This window comes from Silene latifolia, chromosome 1 (genome assembly GCF_048544455.1).
Source record: "Silene latifolia isolate original U9 population chromosome 1, ASM4854445v1, whole genome shotgun sequence".
NCBI classification, from domain to species: Eukaryota; Viridiplantae; Streptophyta; class Magnoliopsida; order Caryophyllales; family Caryophyllaceae; genus Silene; species Silene latifolia.
Genome location: NC_133526.1, coordinates 134,096,825 through 134,115,963, shown reverse-complemented (window position 1 = coordinate 134,115,963; position 19,139 = coordinate 134,096,825).

Sequence of the window (19,139 nt, the reverse complement as noted above, 5' to 3'; positions counted from 1 at the left end):
GGTAATATAATATGAAAACAATCTCTACAACCGTACATATGCATTCCAACCAACAAAAGACCTTGACACATGCCGAGGTATATATGTGGATATGTGAGGTATGGGTATGAAAAGGCAAAACATTTATGGAAAAGTGGAGGTACAGGTGATCAAGCTAGTACCAAAACGGAACCATACGACAGCATCCTTCTTCTTGCTCAAAATCGAAAGAAACGGTGCTATAGCAAGCACAAATCTCACAGTCTCCAGTATAAAAGTAATCAACTAACTTCCCATAAGATATAAATGGTACATGGGAGCAAAAATCGCCATAAGATAAGGATTTTGAATTATGCGAATTGATTTCCTTTTTTTCTTTCGAACCTCAGTCGATCGACCAGAATTGGTAGTCGATCGACTGCTATGAACAGTACAGAACTCTTTTTTTCATTTTTTCGAATCATTTTTTTTCTTTTTCTTTCCTTTCAACTTCCCAACAAAATCTCAAATAAGAGCAAATGCTACCAAAAACTAAGTAACAATCCCAAGAACATAGACTACTAGCTTGACAAAGGACAGGCTAAATGTAGGATGTAGTAAATAGGACAAAAAGGATATTTTTGGCAGTGTCAAGTTCATGGGTAAAATGAATAAAGGGAAACCTCTACCACATGTGTCAACAAACCACAAACCGTATGCATACAGGTATTAAGTAGATCAAATTCATATTTATGCAAATTGATGTGACATGTCTCATAAGGAGTACTACTCACATTCCGAAATAAACTGGTCATAAATGTCACCAGTTATAGGCTCTAAATCTCAGAAATATGATGTAGCTTGCCAAAAATCAAAGTCAAGTCTCAAGTTCAGCAAATAATTAACGAAAACTCGTAGATATGCATATATGATTCTACTAATAACATGTCAATTAGCAAGGCTCAGGCAAAAATAGATGCAAATGCAATATCATCATTGAAATACTGCCGTTCCGACTCGACCTATATGCTAAAATAAACGTGCAATTTTTTGAAATTTGTCGAAAGTTTTTCAATTTTTTTTTGGATTTTTGACATTTTATATATGTGAAAAATGAAATAAACAATGCAAAACAAAATGTAAACGTGAATGCAAGCAAATGATATGCGACGCAAAACCCTTCCCCAAACCAAATCACACAATGTCCCCATTGTGCAAAATCATGTAATGAAAGAAAAGAGACGGGAATTGGCGAGAAAATAAGGAAATAAATATGACATGAAGTGGAAATCGGGAACTCACAAGACTTTAAGCGCAACAAAGGAAACCTCCCCAAACCAGCGTAAGCTAGGAGGTTTCAGTAGCCAGCAGTGCTACCAATAAGTACCTGAAAAGACAAACAAAATACCACGCATAAAATCGAGAAAGCGATAAAGAAGCGGTAATTATGTGCAAAGTGACGAAAATGGAAGAAATCAAAAATGAGTCGGGAAATAAAATAGAGTAGAAAACGGCCTTAATCCCGCAAAATGACCCAACACAGGGGAAAGGTCGTGAACAGGTACAGCAGCGGCAGTGGTCGATCGACTATAGCAGGCAGTCGATCGACCAAAGTGAACAGGAACAGAAACCCCTGAGGTGCGCAACTCAGTCGATCGACCATGGAAGGCAGTCGATCGACTGGGAAAGCTGCTGTAACTTCAGATTTCTTCGTATTTGCTCAATTACTTGAGCTAATGAGGTCTAAAACCCTGTAAGTGCACAATAATACGCGCCCAAAATTGCGCAAAACCCAAAGCAAAGTCTAAGACACTTAAAAATCCTAAGCAACAAAATAAATGCGAAGTCTCGCGCACACAAAATATGGTAAATAGTCTTAAAAGCAATAAAGTAAATGTTTGATAAAGCATTTGATCAACTAATAGTTGATCAAGAATGACCATGGTATGGCCCACTTCGTTGGCTTCTGGCTACTAGAGGTAGCCTCAATGATGCTCATCTTCTTAGCCGCACCCTTCTTAGCTTCAGCATCCGCCGAACTCAACGGATCAACAACTTTTATATCTCCCCAGTCAATGATCTCTTCGGACTCATCAGAATCTAAATCGGACTCTCTCACTTTGACCGGCTCGTCATCAACTTCCTCATCAGTGCCATAGCTAAGGCAACCGAGACCTCCTCTTTGAATGATCGGCTTCTTCACAGCTGGAGCGACTTGCGGCTCTTCCTTTCCCAAACCAGCTCCTGCAATGTCAGACATAGACAAATCTTCCTCCAATTTGCTCCCAATCTGGGGCAGAGGGGATATGACAGGAATAGGAGTAGAGACAGGCATATCAGGAAGCACAAAGTATGATTTCTTTTCAGAAACCGAATTACAGGTGACATGCCACATAGGGTCCTTCTTCCTAGCTATTTAGGCGAAGACAATAGAATTCTTCCCCACTTTGAAAGCCAGGGTCCCAGAACCAACATCAATAACTGCACCAACAGTGTGCAGAAATGGCCTACCTAGAATGATAGGTATATGGGCATCCTCAGGCATATCTAAGACTACAAAATCTACGGGAAAGAAAAACTTCCCTATTTGCACAGGGATGTCCTCTAGGACTCCTATAGGCTGGACCGCAGATCGGTCAGCCATCTGAACTGTCATGTCTGTGACTGCAAACCTAGTCAATTTTAGCTTCCTAGCAAGACTTAAGGGCATGACGCTAATGCTAGTGTTGGAATATGTGTCCTCTGACAATAATGCGATCACGACTGTTGATCATGATGATCACATGTTTAAATCTCATTATAAAGAATACAATTGGGAAGTAATATTGTTACTGTCAACTGGTCAACATATATCGGTAATGATTGGCTGACTAGAGTTTGACATTACTGTCGTGCGACGGTGGTGATCAGTTGACCCCCTAGGTCATACCTATATGGCAACACTCTTAATTGATTATTTAATTAATCGTATAACGTTACGAGTTAATTAAATTATTTGAAAATTGACGGACGGTTTTGGAAGTAAAAATTACGTATCATATTAAAATGTGATTAAATGAGATACGGTCTGAGTAATCGAATTGTATCATTACTCGGATGAAATTATTGTTTAAAGAAACAATCGGAATTGAATGAATTATTATAAATACAATCTGTTGTGATTTATAAATGGTAAAATATTTTGGTACAAGTAATTATGAAATTACTAAGTCAATTTTGTATGTGACGTATTTTAATAATACGTTGATTTTTAATATGTTAAAAATACACAAAAAATTTATGCTACATGTGACATGTGACATTTTGACAATTGGCAAAAATAATATGGATTCCATATTATCCATATGGACCGAAATAATAAGAGGAGGATTAAGCTAATTAATTGTTTAAATTAGTGGTAAACATAATGATTGTTTGCTTTTGTAGCCATGCAACCCTATTATGCATTGTGAAGACAAATGAATGCATGCATTGGCTTCTCTCCCACTCCCCTTTGTCCGGTTTTTAGAGGAGGAAAAACCACTTGGTTTTTCCTCTCCTTTTTACCATATACTCATATGATTATTCATAATTCATGATATACTTTCACTTATCTAAAATAAGAGTTTTAGAGAGATAAAAAGCTCCCATTTCTTCCTCCCCACAAAACCAAAATATTCAAGTGTTATATAATATTTTGGATCAATTTTCTACAAAGATTAATATTGTACTAGTTCATATAATATTAATTTTATTAAGAGTAAGCCTTGGGTATTAAGCTTATGGAGAGATCCTATACTTGGATCTTGGTTCTTCCATTAAAGGAAAGCACAAGAACAAGAGAGAAAGGTGATCTCTCTTCTGCCCATAAAACCGAAACATCCAATGTAAGAACATGATTTCTCCTCTATTTTGCTCATTTGTTTGCATGCATAAAATCCATATTTAATTTTATGACAAATTAAATTAAGACATATATGAATATGTAAGTATATAGATCTACTTTTCCTTCAATCGGTATTTAGAGCCATGGTTGTTTGCATGCAAATCGGTTAAAAGGTTTTCCGAGTTATAAGAATAACATATAAAACTTGTAAAATTTGTGTTATTATGATATATCACGAAATTAATTCATGCATATTAATATTTCTGGTCCTAAAATTTTTTAGGATATTTTGGTTAATTTTACGGATTTTTATTGTTCATATAATACAATAATGACATTTAAATATGATTTTATGAGTAAAAATGTCATTTTCGGTCTAAAATTAGCTATACTTCGAATTTTCAGGTGATTTTTGGATATGTTGTCACATATATTATTTTGAGATAACATGTAAATTTTCATAATTTTTGGACTTGTTATGCTCGAAAAATGGATTTTTCATTATTAAATTCGGATTTAGGTGAAAAATAGGTTAATATGAGTTAAATTTCGAATCTGGTCATTGAAATTTAGTATGTTGTCACAGGCAATTTTACAAGATGTGTGTAAAATAATTGGCTATAAAGAAGTCTTTTTGCATGATTTATGGATTTTTGAAGAAAAATAGCATAAATAGTGACATTATTAGTGAAAAATTAATCAAACATAATCTATGACTTGGGAAAAACGTCTAATATTGCTTTTTATTATCTTTTTCAGATCTAAAATTGAAAAGTTAATGAATATAATTTTTTCCATGTTTTTATGATTATTTTAGTTAAAACCGATAAACCGCAACATTGTTTTTCCGGAAAAAATTCGAAATTATTAACCTAAGATTTTGAACATTATGAGTGTCATGGTATTTTTCCAGAATATTCATGAGTTTAAATTTCAAATTTTGAATTTATTTGAAATTTTGTGATTTATTTGAAGTTTATGGCTTATTTTTGTATTTTTTTTAGTCCATTAATGAACAATTTTATAAATATGAGTTAATTATGGTCAAATTATTAGTGAAGACTAAATTTTGAGTCCTAAGAGGTTAGGGTAATTAACTTATGCATAAATATGAATTTATGTACTTTTTGTGATTGTAAAAATGTTGAAATCACGCAAATCCGTAAAAACCGAGTAATATACGATATTGGCTAATTAAAGGCGATTTAGCATAAATTTGAGCATGTTCATACATATTATAATGCTGCATTTTCTTTATGATTGTCATAATTTTAATTTATGTAATTTTGAATTATGTAATTTTACTTAGTATGGCCTTAGATTTTAATTGGTATTTCCCGAAATGTATGGGAATATCGATTCGGTTGTAATTTTATTGTGATCTCGTATCACCGTTTTGTAATTTAATAGATTTATTTTATTTTAGTTACAAATGTATAATAGGAAATTATGTAATTTATTATGTAATTTTATTCATTCCGGAGTTCCCAAAGACGGATTTCTTCAAGAATGACGATACATAAAGACGGTGTTACCTCGAGATGCGTGCCACAACCGAAGTTCAAGGGACCAATGGAGTTGGTTTCCGAATATGTAATAGTTATATAGTTTTTCTATTTTAGGAAAGGCCATACTAGGATTTATTTATTTATTTATTTTTATGCTTGCATTTTATTTTATGTCACATGCATCGCTAAATCGCCATAACTAAAACATGCATCCTTATTTTATCGAGTTTATCGACCGTGTCAATTAAAATTATCGTAGTTCACCGCTTTAGTTCACTTAAAACGTGATAGATAATAAATTGACATGACCTCTCGCTAAAACAATTAATTGAGACATAGCCTTACCAAATAGTAGAAACCATGAAAACCTATTTCGCGAGGGAGTGCGCTCGGCCCCACCGGGGTACAAACCTTGTTACGTAGGGGAAGTGGGTGATAAATGTCTATCCACCGAATTCATGTTGCTAAGGGATGTATCGGCCACACCGTGCCCAAGTTAATATGGGTTTGGATCATGGACACATTTATTCGAAATTTGGATTGAACTCAACAAAAGTTTTTGATAAGGGATGTATCGGCCCCACCGTGCCCTTGTCGAATGTGTTTTGGGCTAAAGATAATTGTTAATGTAATATTATCGACCAAGAATTCTAAAAGTAGAATCGATTAAACGTTAATCCACCAAGTTATATTAATAAAGGATGAATCGGCCCCACCGTGCCTAAGTCGATATGAATTTGGGTCTTGGAATCATTTATCTAGTTGGGTAGAGGTCACTAGAAAAATGCATAAAACTTGTTTAAATTATACATTTTTACGAGTATTATTAAAATGACGTTTGTTTTACTCCTTATATTTTGTTTTGTAGACCACTTCTTTTTCTCATAACAAATGGCAACACCAACTCCAAACGCCACACCTCTCGCTAGTTCATCATGGCTCCGATCCTTTATGGATCGATGTAAACTTGAAAAAAATGGGTCAAATTTCTCCGATTGGGATGCCCAACTCAAATTGGCCGCCCAAGGTGATGACAAGCTTCGTTACCTTACCGAAGCCTCTCCACCCGAACCTACTACTAGGTCGACCGCCGCCACTAGGGAAGCATATGAGGTTTACCAAATTAAAAGGAGTCCGCCGCAATGAAAAATGTCTTGATATTTGCGATGGAGGCGGACCTCCAAAGGAGAGCCTTTAAAATGGGCAATGCTAATGAGATTTACTCCAAACTTGTGACCATGTTTTCACAAACTCCACGGATCGTCCAATATGAGGCGGCCGCGGCATTCTTTGATCTCGACTTCAAAGAGGGCCAAAAGGTTAGCCCTCATGTGCTCAAACTCATGGAGCTTGTCGAGACCATGAAAATTCAAAAGGTTTAAATCCCCAAAGAACTCATTGTAGATAGGATTCTACACTCCTTGTCCAAAGTGAAAGCGTATGTTCAATTCCAGGTGAATTTTAACATGCAAGACAAGGATGTGTCTCTTGAGGAGTTGCACAAGTTACTTGTGCAAGCCGAAAGGGACATGGGGTTAAATGTGAACCCACCCAAGGATGTGCTTAACATAAGCACTAAGAGTGAGGGGAAGTTCAAGAAGAATGGGAGAAAGGGCAAGAAGCTAGCTCCCACTTTCACCAAAGCTAAGACTTGTGAAGCTAGCACTTCAAAAATCAAGAAGGGTCCTCTTGATAAATGCCATTATTGTAATGGTATGGGACATTGAAAAAGAAATTGTTCCAAATACCTTGGTGATATTAAGGCTGGAAAGATCACTCCAGTAGGTAAATGACTATCCTTATTTTATGTTTCTAATTCAACTATGGTATTATGATGCAAAGTTGTGATAATGTATCTCCCATTTTATTGTAAATAGGGCCTCCACCAAGCAAAGACAAGGGAAAGGAAAAGCAAGCATGAGAAACCATCAAGAAGCTAGGAATAGCTTTCATGGAGCTTTGCTTTTCATTGTCTTATTTTAAATTATGCTTTGAATTTTAGAACCTTAAGTTTCCGTGTTCTACATGGAAAGCTATTTTGGATAATGGTTTGTATTTTGCATAATTGTGACTTGGTTTGCAACCCAAGTCACCCGTTTTATCATTTATCCTTTTATGTTCTAAAATTCATCTTTAAATGCTTGCTCTTAGAAACATAAGATTATTCACTTAAAGTGATCTAATAGACAAATATAATGACGGGTTTCATTATATTACCACATGCTTAAGGCTTGTGTATGATCATTTATAAAGCGATTTTGAGTCTATGAACTCTCTTAAAGGAATGTCAATCACCAAGTACACATATGAAATCAATAACTATTAGTCTATCTATGAGATAGTTCTTCTTATAATTCAACATCATTAATTTGTGTCTCATATGCTATCTTTGAATCTATAGTGTATTTATTCTAAAGATAGAGTGGGAGAAAAATGAGGACACAACACACAAGACAAGATTAAATTGTGTACTTGTGTAAATGAATTTCTACGCAAGAGAGAATGATTTGAATGAAAGTATATCTATTTACATAGTATACCGAATAGATGAGATCTATGGTCTCAAGTTAGTTCTATATGACTAACGAGACCAAGTGAATTAATCATAGGAGTATATTCTCAAGATAACTACACGAGAAGACCAAAAGAAAGTTTTGGAAGAAAAATGACTAATGTAAAGTCTTAACAAGTTTTTGACTAAGTTTATGAAATTTTTGACCAATAGTTTCAACCTTGAGATTTACTTAAGAGCCTAAATAAATCATAGTAACATACTAGTTATGATCGAGTTGCAAAGATTGATATACCGATATCTTCAATGGCCAAAGTTTTAACCACGCAAATGTCATTGCTTAACCTCATTATGAAATGGTTAAACCTCCTTCCAAAAGGGTATTTTCGAAGGACGTATTCTAGATATTATTTATATAATGACATTGCTACACATCATTATGACATGAGTGTGTTGGAGATTTAAAATCTCTTTCCGTAAGGTTAAGATGAGACCACTTCAAAATAGGTATTTTGAAAGGATATGATGGGAACATATATGGTTTTATCCTAATAACTTGGCAATGCAATTTATATTTCAATTATTGATAAATTTCGATTGAGAAGTCAATTTCGAAATGTGTAGAATTGAGTGGGAGTTAGGAAATTCTCATGTGAAGACATGGAATTTAGTGGGATCTATCATCCTTTGAATGTTTACAACTCATCACTCATTAAAGAATGACGAGCTAATACTTTCTTTCATAAAGAAGCTTTTGAGTTTTCAATTCTGGATGAAAATGGACTATGATGAATCCAATTACATCAAGGGATGTTGGATTAGTATTAAGAGATACACATCATATCAACATTCACATAGGTTATTCATGTAGATGAAAATGGAATTGCCATTAGCAGTCATGGTCGTTTATTGAACCTATGAACGGTTGATCTCATGATTATTAGTAACTAATGTTTCCGCCATTAGAATAATCATGTACATGTCCAATAATGAATCATATGCATAAGAGCATGATGATTGATTGGTAAGCCATAATAGAAACGTCATGAATTCTCGAATAGAATCCGATGAGCGATTTCAGTGTTTGACGGAATGCTCTATTGTGTGTCAAGAGGTTGCACATATTATAGAAAATCCGAGCACATATAAGGATTTATGAGAATCCCAAATCTTTCAAGCCTAGAAAGAGAAATAAGAAGTTTTGGAAAGATGCTTGGTTGAACAAGAGGTTATTCAAAAATAATCTTTCCTAGTTAAGCTAGGACTTGTGAGAAGTGCTAAGCTAATAATCTTGACAAATTGTTACAAGATTCTACAAAACATATACCTAGTGCATTGTGTGTGGATGGAGTACTTGATCACTACAAGTTATATCATTCATCACAAATTCATTCGTTATGTGATAGTCGATAAGAAAGTTCTTTCAAGTTAAAGAACCGAAACCAAGGTCGGAAACCTTGATGTGTACTTGGTAAGATTCATGCTATAGAACATGAATGTGAAGGAAATTGCAAGTGTAAGAAGTTTGAACACATGGACACATGGCATGTTAAACTTCTATTACAATCAATAAGTGTTTACACTTACGATATACATCACAAGGTTGTAATATGATATTGACTACCCGAGTGTGATGTCGACATTTGTCGTTTGAGTTATTATTAACTCACCTTGTACTTTGTTATATCCAAACGGGTTGTGGAGACAATTGAACCCCATTAAAGTGAACACGGATTAACATTGTATTTGCCCATAGTTACTTGTATGAGGTGACGTCTCGAAGTGACTAGAGTGTGATGCGATTGATGGCAAGTTCAAGTGCCATAGAGTCATGTGAGATGACTAGTCGATCACATAGGCAGACTGTTAGGAACATTTTGTCGGGCCTAATGACCGCTTATAGAGTTCTGGCAAATTTATATAGCCTGGTCGTGGCGAGAGCTACTATAGTATTCGAATGAGTCGATTCTTTTGACTAAAGACTATTCGCCTAAGATGGCACAGTTTCAGATTAACTTTGATTTGTGTTACTACGACCTTCGTAAATGGGGTCAAATGGGCATATTTTGGGTTATGATGGCTGTGGCTAGTCGAAGGGAATGAGTGCGATAGGAATTGTCCACCCCTAGTCAGGGTTATAACAATATCTCAGGGCCACTCGAGGAGTAATGAACTGGAAATGCGTGGCCACGCTCGGAAAGTATCTGTGATAGATAAGTCCGGTCAATCAGTTATTCTCCAGGTCGAGGAAACCACTCTCGATATGATCACTTGCAAGTACGACCTGAAAGACACCTTACATTGAGTGGGAGATAGTAATAGGACAAGAGAATTGGTGACGCACACTTGTCGAGGACAAGTGGGAGATTGTTGGAATATGTGTCCTCCGACAATAATGCGATCACGACTGTTGATCATTATGATCACATGTTTAAATCTCATTATAAAGAATACAATTGGAAAGTAATATTGTTACTGTCAACTGGTCAACATATATCAGTAATGATTGGCTGACTAGAGTTTGACATTACTGTCGTGCGACGGTGGTGATCAGTTGACCCCCTAGGTCATACCTATAGTGCAACACTCTTAATTGATTATTTAATTAATCGTATAACGTTACGAGTTAATTAAATTATTTGAAAATTGACGGACGGTTTTGGAAGTAAAATTTACGTATCATATTAAAATGTGATTAAATGAGATACGGTCTGAGTAATCGAATTGTATCATTACTCGGATGAAATTATTGTTTAAAGAAACACTCGGAATTGAATGAATTATTATAAATACAATCTGTTGTGATTTATAAATGGTAAAATATTTTGGTACAAGTAATTATGAAATTACTAAGTCAATTTTATATGTGACGTATTTTAATAATACGTTGATTTTTAATATGTTAAAAATACACAACAAATTTATGCTACATGTGACATGTGACATTTTGACAATTGACAAAAATAATATGGATTCCATATTATCCATATGGACCGAAATAATAAGAGGAGGATTAAGCTAATTAATTGTTTAAATTAGTGGTAAACATAATGATTGTTTGCTTTAGTAGCCATACAACCCTATTATGCATTGTGAAGACAAATGAATGTATGCATTGGCTTCTCTCCCACTCCCCTTTGTCCGGTTTTTAGAGGAGGAAAAACCACTTGGTTTTTCCTCTCCTTTTTACCATATACTCATATGATTATTCATAATTCATGATATACTTTCACTTATCTAAAATAAGAGTTTTAGAGAGATAAAAAGCTCCCATTTCTTCCTCCTCACAAAACCGAAATATTCAAGTGTTATATAATATTTTGGATCAATTTTCTACAAAGATTAATATTGTACTAGTTCATATAATATTAATTTTATTAAGAGTAAGCCTTGGGTATTAAGCTTAGGGAGAGATCCTATACTTGGATCTTAGTTCTTCCATTAAAGGAAAGCACAAGAACAAGAGAGAAAGGTGATCTCTCTTGTGCCCATAAAACAGAAACATCCAATGTAAGAACATGATTTCTCCTCTATTTTGCTCATTTGTTTGCATGCATAAAATCCATATTTAATTTTATGACAAATTAAATTAAGACATATATGAATATGTAAGTATATAGATCTACTTTTCCTTCAGCTAGCTCCTAGGTCACATTATGCCTTCTCAATTGAGAAGGTACCTATATTGCAAGGAACAGAAAAACTACCCGGGTCTTCTAGTTTGTGAGGTGCAGTATGAGACAAATAAGAGCATGATTCTTTAGTGAGTGCGACAGTATGCACTGTTTCAAGTGACCTCTTTTTAGAAAGCAATTGCTTCATGAACTTCATATAAGCGGGCACTTGATTCACTAGTTCAAGGAAAGGTACTTGTACGTTAAGACTACGAACAACATTTTCAAATTTACTGAAAGATACCTGTTCCTTTGTCGGCACTAGTCTCTCTGGATATGGGGCTGTAAGAAGTAGCTTAGCCCTTTCCTCTAAATCACGCATGCCGGCATCCGTGGACTTAGGCTGGAAGTCCACCACCTTCTCCTTATTGAAGCTTGAACCCTCTTCAGACCGTCTCAAATGTGAGCCATTGACCGACATTGGGTCGAACTTCGGAACCGGGACTGACCCATCAGCACTCGAGTCTTGCCCTAATATTTTCGGAGTTGTCATACCCCGAAATAAGTGGTCTCTCAAATTATTGGGCATTGGAGGACGAAATTTCTCAATATCAGCAGTGGCCTCGGTCGATCGACTACCTTGCTCAGTCGATCGACTGAGATCTACAGTTCCAGAAGCTCCTGTAACCCGCACATCAGTCGATTGACCGGGTATATCAGTCGATCGACTGGTATACCTGGTAGACGCCTTGTTCTTGCTATTCTTCGTTAAAGCTTTCTTTTGACTCGGTTCCGCCTCATTCTTTTCAGAGGCATCCTCGACCATGGCAGGCCCCTCCAGGGTAGATGATGCGTGTCATTTATATGATGTTTTACATCTCTTTTTACACGCATTTCAGAGCTCATTTGTATAATATTTGTTGCTTTTCTCCCTATTTCCGTCTACTTCCGTATTTTGTACTTTATTGCAGAAATGTGAAGAATTCGACGGGAAATCGAGCCAAACCCGCCCCCAAGTAATCTGCATTGCAAATGACGTAAAGGAATCACTTAAGGAACGAGCTTGGTGCGCGATCCAAGGCCCAAAAGACAAGTCCACGAGAATAAAGATGTCAAGTAGCAGTTCATCCGGTCGATCGACTAGTACCATCAGTCGATCGACCACCTATCGGATCCCAGAAGCTACTGTTGCTGACATTCAGTCGATCGACCAGCATCTTCAGTCGATCGACCAGATTTCGATTTCAGACGAGATTTAGAAAGCCCGTGAAGTTTAGGTTTTAGAAAGAAGTTGTTGCGTTGATTGCTATATAACGTAACACCAGCATCTAGTTTTCATATCGAATTTACATCAGAAAATACATTGAGTTTCACATTACAATAGTTTAGTTTATTCTCCGAGTAATTAGGGTTTGGTATATCGACTTGGCATTGGAATTTCTGCACTTTTGTTCTTAATCTGTCCTCTGGAATTTTCGGTATTTTATTCTGCCCTAATCTTAGTTTATTGCTTCGCTTTCAATATTAGCATAGAATTGATAGTTAACGCCCCAAAGCCAATTATCATATTTTCGTTATTGTTATTTACATTAAGCATGAATACAGTAATCGTTGTTAGTTTATTTGTTGTTTTTACATTCATCATGAGTAGCTAAATAGTTAGTGCTAGGATGTAGGCGATTTAAGGCTAGGCGGCATTAGATTGAACACGGACTGAACCCGCGTGTCAGTCGATCGACTGACATTGTTGGTCGATCGACTGACCTTGTAAGGTTATCTTTCGTTTTAATTGTTTTTAAACTTGTATTTAACGAATCGAATGCATGCGACCAGTTAGATACCTATTTTGTGACCGACCCATTAGACCGAGAGGTAGGGTAGGTTGCTTGACCGTCAATTAATTCGACTAAACTGTGCTAAGATCGAAAGATAGGTATAGTTTAGACCATTAGTCGCTTTTCAGGACGAAAGGTTGTATTAGTGACATTAGGGACCTTTAGCGAGATCGAGAGATGCTAATTGTTAGGAGTGGACCGAGAGGACCTCTTATTTCCCGCCTTACCTGTGTTTAATTCAGACCGACTTAGTTTGCTGCCGCCAAAGCTATAATGACCCGATCATCCTAGTACCCTTCTTTTATCTGTTTAAATTCGTACTTTAGTTTATTTTCCTTTTATTGCCTTTAGCTATAGAACAATTTAAATCAACCCCCATAATTGTTACCTTAGACTTTCATTAGACAATTAAAGTTTACAACTGCCTCCTTGCGGATCGACCCTGTTACCACTAGCCTAGGTTAGTCTTAATAGGAATTATAAATTTTATCTTTGGTACTCACAACGACGGGTATCAAATTTTTGCGCCGTTGCCGGGGAGGCAATAGTCCTAATTTTAGTTGTTTAATTTTCAGTCTTTCTTAGTTTAAGGAACATCCGTTCCTTAAACTATTCTTATATTTTGTTGTAGTTTCCTCTTATGCGCAGGTCACAGGGTGGAGAATTAGTACCATTGAACCCTGAGATTGAGAGATCCTTGCGCGAGTTGAGGCGAACACGACGAGTATTACCGACAGAGGAAGAGCTGAGTACTCTGTCAAGCTATCACGAGAACGAATCGTTCAAGAAGACCCACAATCTTCACCCGTTTCCACTTCTTCACCGAGACAGCATTTACTTCACCGGAAATTCCAGTCATGGCCGAGGAAGCAAGTATAGCTAGTTTTTCCGAGCCGACAGCCGACAATTTATACAAGGGGTTCGAGTTTACGGAGATGCCAGGAAATTCGAACCAAAGCCTCGCTTACATCACCATGGTCGAGAGAAATCGGTTTGGGGGAGGTGCAAATGAAGATGCACTAGACATATGGAGACCTTTATTGACTCATTTGCTCCATTCCCCCCACCGGTGGCGTGACCCAGGATCAAATCAAAGAGACCATGTTCATCTTCTCCCTTCGTGATTCTGCAAGGGAGTGGTATAGAGATCCTGGACCGAGCCGCTCAGGAGATCACTGATTGGAATACATTGGCATTGGCGTTCTACAAGAAGTACTTTTCTGCTTCAAGGACGATCGCTATTAGAGCCCAAATCACGGGTTTTAAACAAGGGCCAGATGAGAATTTCCATGAGGCATGGGTCCGATTCAAGAAGTTAGTGCGAACCATACCGCACCATGGGTTCGAAACCGGAGTTTGTGCAATCATTTCTACAATGGGTTGTACGACGATCGGAGGGCCATTTTGGATCTTTGCAGCCAATGGGAGATTTCTTTGAAAATTTGGGAGCAACCAAGGGGTGGAAGATCATTGACGATCTAGCTACCCACAAGGCCGAGTATGGGAATTCGAGAGGGAACCAGAGGAGAGCTGCTGAATCTTCCTCTGTTGCTGCACTTGAGGCTCTCACCGCGAGATTTGATAAGTATGAGCTAGGAGGAGCCTCTAAGGGTGGGATATACCAAGTCAACGCTGTTTCAGACGGTCCCTTCCTTTGTGAAAGGTGTGGAGTTGAGGGCCATGTCTCGAAGAACCGCCCTAGTCCTTTGAATCTTGTCCGCCTTTCAACACTACAGGCAGAACAACACCTACTACGAGCCACCGCATCCGAATTTGAGTTGGAGGAGCCAGAATGTCCAAAACCCAACTCAACCTCCACCACAGCAGCAGCCATATGTGCCTCCGCATCAAAAGCAACAACAATATCAAAAGCCTCCTTATGTGCCGCAGCAGCAACAAACGCAAAATTCTGAGTTTTCCGAGCTGAAAAATCTGTTGCTAAAGGAGTCCCAAGCAAGAGAGGCCGGGATGAAGTTGCTAGAGAGCCAAATAGCTCAGTTGGCTAGCAAAAGTAACACTCGAGCTCCTGGGCACCTACCCACTCAACCCGAGCAAAAGGAGACCCTACATGCCATCACCTTGAGGAGCGGGTCCACCCTTGATGGTCCTGCCATGGTCGAGAAAGCTTTTGAGAAGAATGAGGCAGATCCGAGTTCAAACAAAGCTGTAACGAATAAATCAAAAAAACAGCCGTCCGCGGGTATTTGATCGATCGATCGACATACCTAGTCGATCGATGAAACACGGTTCTGAGAGCTTCGGAATCAGGCAACCGCCGATCGATCGAGGAGGGTGGTCGATCGACCAATGTCATCGCTGCCGATCTTTGAAGAGTTTCGTCCTTTAATGCCAAATAATCTACGAGACCACTTGTTTCGGGGTACCACCGTCCCGAAAACTTTAGGGGCGGAACCGAGTCTTGATGGGTCGATCCGGCTCAAGTTCGATCCAATGACGGTTAATGGGTCTCATTTGAGACGGTCTGAGGAGGGATCTAGCTTCAACAAAGAAAAGGTGACGGACTTCCAGCCAAAGTCCAAGGACGCCGGCGCGCGCGAATTAGAGGAGAGGGCTAAGGTGCTCCTTACAGCCCCATATCCGGAGAGACTCGTGCCGACCAAGGAACAGGTATCTTTTAGCAAATTTGAGAAAGTTATTCGTAGCTTAAATGTTCAGGTACCCTTCCTTGAGTTAGTTAACCAAGTGCCAGCATACACTAAGTTTATGAAACAGTTGTTGTCAAAGAAAAAATCACTTGAACATGTTCATACTGTTGCGTTAACTAAAGAGTCTTGCTCCTACTTGTCTCACACTGCGCCCCATAAGTTAGAAGACCAGGGCAGTTTTTCCGTCCCTTGTAGCATAGGTACCTTTGCTATCGAAAAAGCTTTATGTGACTTAGGAGCTAGCATAAGTGTCTTGCCCTTAAGTCTAGCTAGGAAGCTTAAACTGACCAGGTTTGCTATTACTGAGATGACAGTCCAGATGGCTGACCGCTCTGCGGTCGAGCCCATAGGAGTCCTAGAGGACATACCCGTCCAGATAGGGAAGTTTTTCTTCCCTGTTGACTTTGTTGTCCTTGATATGCCTGAGGATGACCATATTCCCATCATTTTGGGAAGGCCATTTCTGCACACTGCTGGTGCAGTCATCGATGTTGGCCTAGGTACCTTAACTTTCAAAGTGGGAAAGCACTCTATTGTTTTTGCCCAGCCGGCTAAGAAAAAGGATCCCATGTGGCCTGTCACCTGTAACACGGTTTCTGAAAAGAAATCGTACTTTGTGCTTCCTGAATTGCCTATCCCTATTACTACTGCTGTGTTAACCCCTCCGCCCCAGACTGGGAGCAAGAAGGAGGAGAAACTTGTTGTTTTAGACATTGCAGGAGCTGGTTTGGGGAAGGAAGAGCAGCTGGATGCTCCAGCTGAGACAGAGCAGATCGTTTCAAGAGGCGGTCTTGGATGCCTAAGTTATGGGACTGACGAGGAGGTAGAAGATGAGCCGGTTAAGGTGAAATGGGCAGATTTGGAGTCCGACGATCCCGAGGGAATCCTTGATTGGGGAGATGACGAAGCTGAACAGCTAAACTCTCCGACTGTCAATGCTGAGAAGGGTGCAAATGATAAAATGAGCACCATTGAGGCTACCTCTAGTAGCCAGAAGCCGACGAAGTGGGCCATACCGTGGTCCTTTTTGATCAACTATTAGTTGATCAAGTTCGTTATAAAAAACTTCACTTTATTGCTTTCGAACTATTTTATTGCTTTTGTGTGCGCGAAAACTTCGCTTTTATTTTCGTTTGCTTAGGATTTTTAAGTACTTTAGACATTCTTCTGGGTTTTGCGCAATTTTGGGCGCGTACTATTGAGCGTGTGCAGGTAATTAGAGCTTATTAGCTCAAATCATTGAGCAATTACGAAGAAATAAGACGCTGCAGCAGTATCTTCAGTCGATCGACTGGCACCATTGGTCGATCGACTGAATTGCAGGTTTGCAGGAGCTACTGTTCACGACCACCTGGTCGATCGACTGGGTGATGAGGTCGATCGACCACTGCTGCTGCTATGTTCATTCACGACCTCTCCCCTGCTGTGTTTGGTCGATATGCGGTCCTAAGGGAGTCTTCTACTCCGCTTTATTTCCGTCAAATTGTCTACCTCTTCTATTGCCTCATTTTTGCACAATTTTACGTTTCAAAATTGTTTTCTTCGGTCTTATGCGTGGTTTTTATTTGTCTTTTCAGGTCCTTATTGGTAGCACTGCTGGCTACTGAAACCTCCTAGCTCACGCTGGTTTGGGAGGTTTCTTGCCGCGCTTAAAGTCTTGTGAGTTCCCTAGTCTTTACTTTATGTCATTATGTTTTTATTTCCCTTTTCTCGCAAATTCCCATTTCTCTTTGCTTTCACTACATGATTTTGCACAATGGGGACATTGTGCGATTTGGTTTGGGGAAGGGTTTTGCGTCGCACTTCATTCATTTGCTTGCATTCACGTTTAAATTTCCGTCTGCATTGTTTTATTTAATTTCCCATATATATACAAAATTCAAAACAAAAATTGAAAAATTTCAAAAATTTCATAAAATGCACGTTTATTTTAGCATATAGGTCGAGTCGGAACGGTAGTATTTCTATGATGATTTAGCATTTGCACCTGTTTTGCCTGAGCCTTGCTTGATTAACATGTTATTAGTAGAATCGTAAATGCATACCTACGAGTTTTCGTTAATTATTTGCTGAACTTGAGACTTGACTTTGAAAATTGGCAACCTACATCATATTTTCTGAGTTTTAGAGCCTATAACTGGTGACATTCATGACCAGTTCATCTAGGAATGTGAGTAGTACTCCTTATGAGACATGTTTCCTTAATTTGCATAATTATGAATTTGATCTACTTAATACCTGTATGCATTCGGTTTGTGGTTAGTTGACACATGTGGTAGAGGTTTCCCTTTCTCATTTTACCCATAAGCTCCACATCTGCCAAAAATATCTTTTTTTGTCCTATTCACTACATACTACACATAGCCTGCCTTTGTCAAGCTAGTAGCCTAGTTTTTGGGATTGTTACTCGTTTTTGGTAGCATTTGCTCATATTTGAGATATTGTTGGGAAAATGAAAAGAAGGGAAAGAAAGATTGAAAAAGAAATAGAAAAAAAAAAGAAACAAAAGAAAAAGAAAGAAAAATGAAAATGATTCGAAAAAGAAAAAAAAAAAGAGAGAAAAGTTTCTGTACTGTTCAAAGCAGTCGATCGACTGCTCCTTTAGGTCGATCGACTGAAGTTCGTGAAAGAAAAACAAAAGTCAATTCGCATGATTTAATACTATCCTTTGGCGATTTTTGCTCCCATGTTTCATTTATATCCTATGGGGAGTTTATTGATTTATTAGTTTGGAGCTTGTGAGTTTTGTGCTTGTTATGGCACTGTTTCGTTTGATTACGAGCAAGAAGTTGGATGTTGTCACTTGGTTCCGTTTTGGTACTAGCTTGATCACCTGTACCTCCACTTTACCATAAAATGTTTTGCCTCTTCTTACCCATACCTCACATTTCCATAATTATACCTCGGCATGTGTCAATGGTCATCTGTTTAGTTGGAATGCATATGTATGGTCATAGAGGTCATCTTCATAATTTATTGCTGGCATGTTTTCATAGGTCGCAGTTAGGTGAGAGTCACTACAAAGTTAATTCTTCCTATCTTACATTTTTATCACCTGCGCTTATTGAGTGATTTGAGCGGCCCGTGAGAGTCCAGTTTGATAAAGTCTCTACAGTTAACGGTTCAGCAGTTTTTGGCGACTTTATAACTCGTTTGCATGATTCGCATTACTAATTGATTG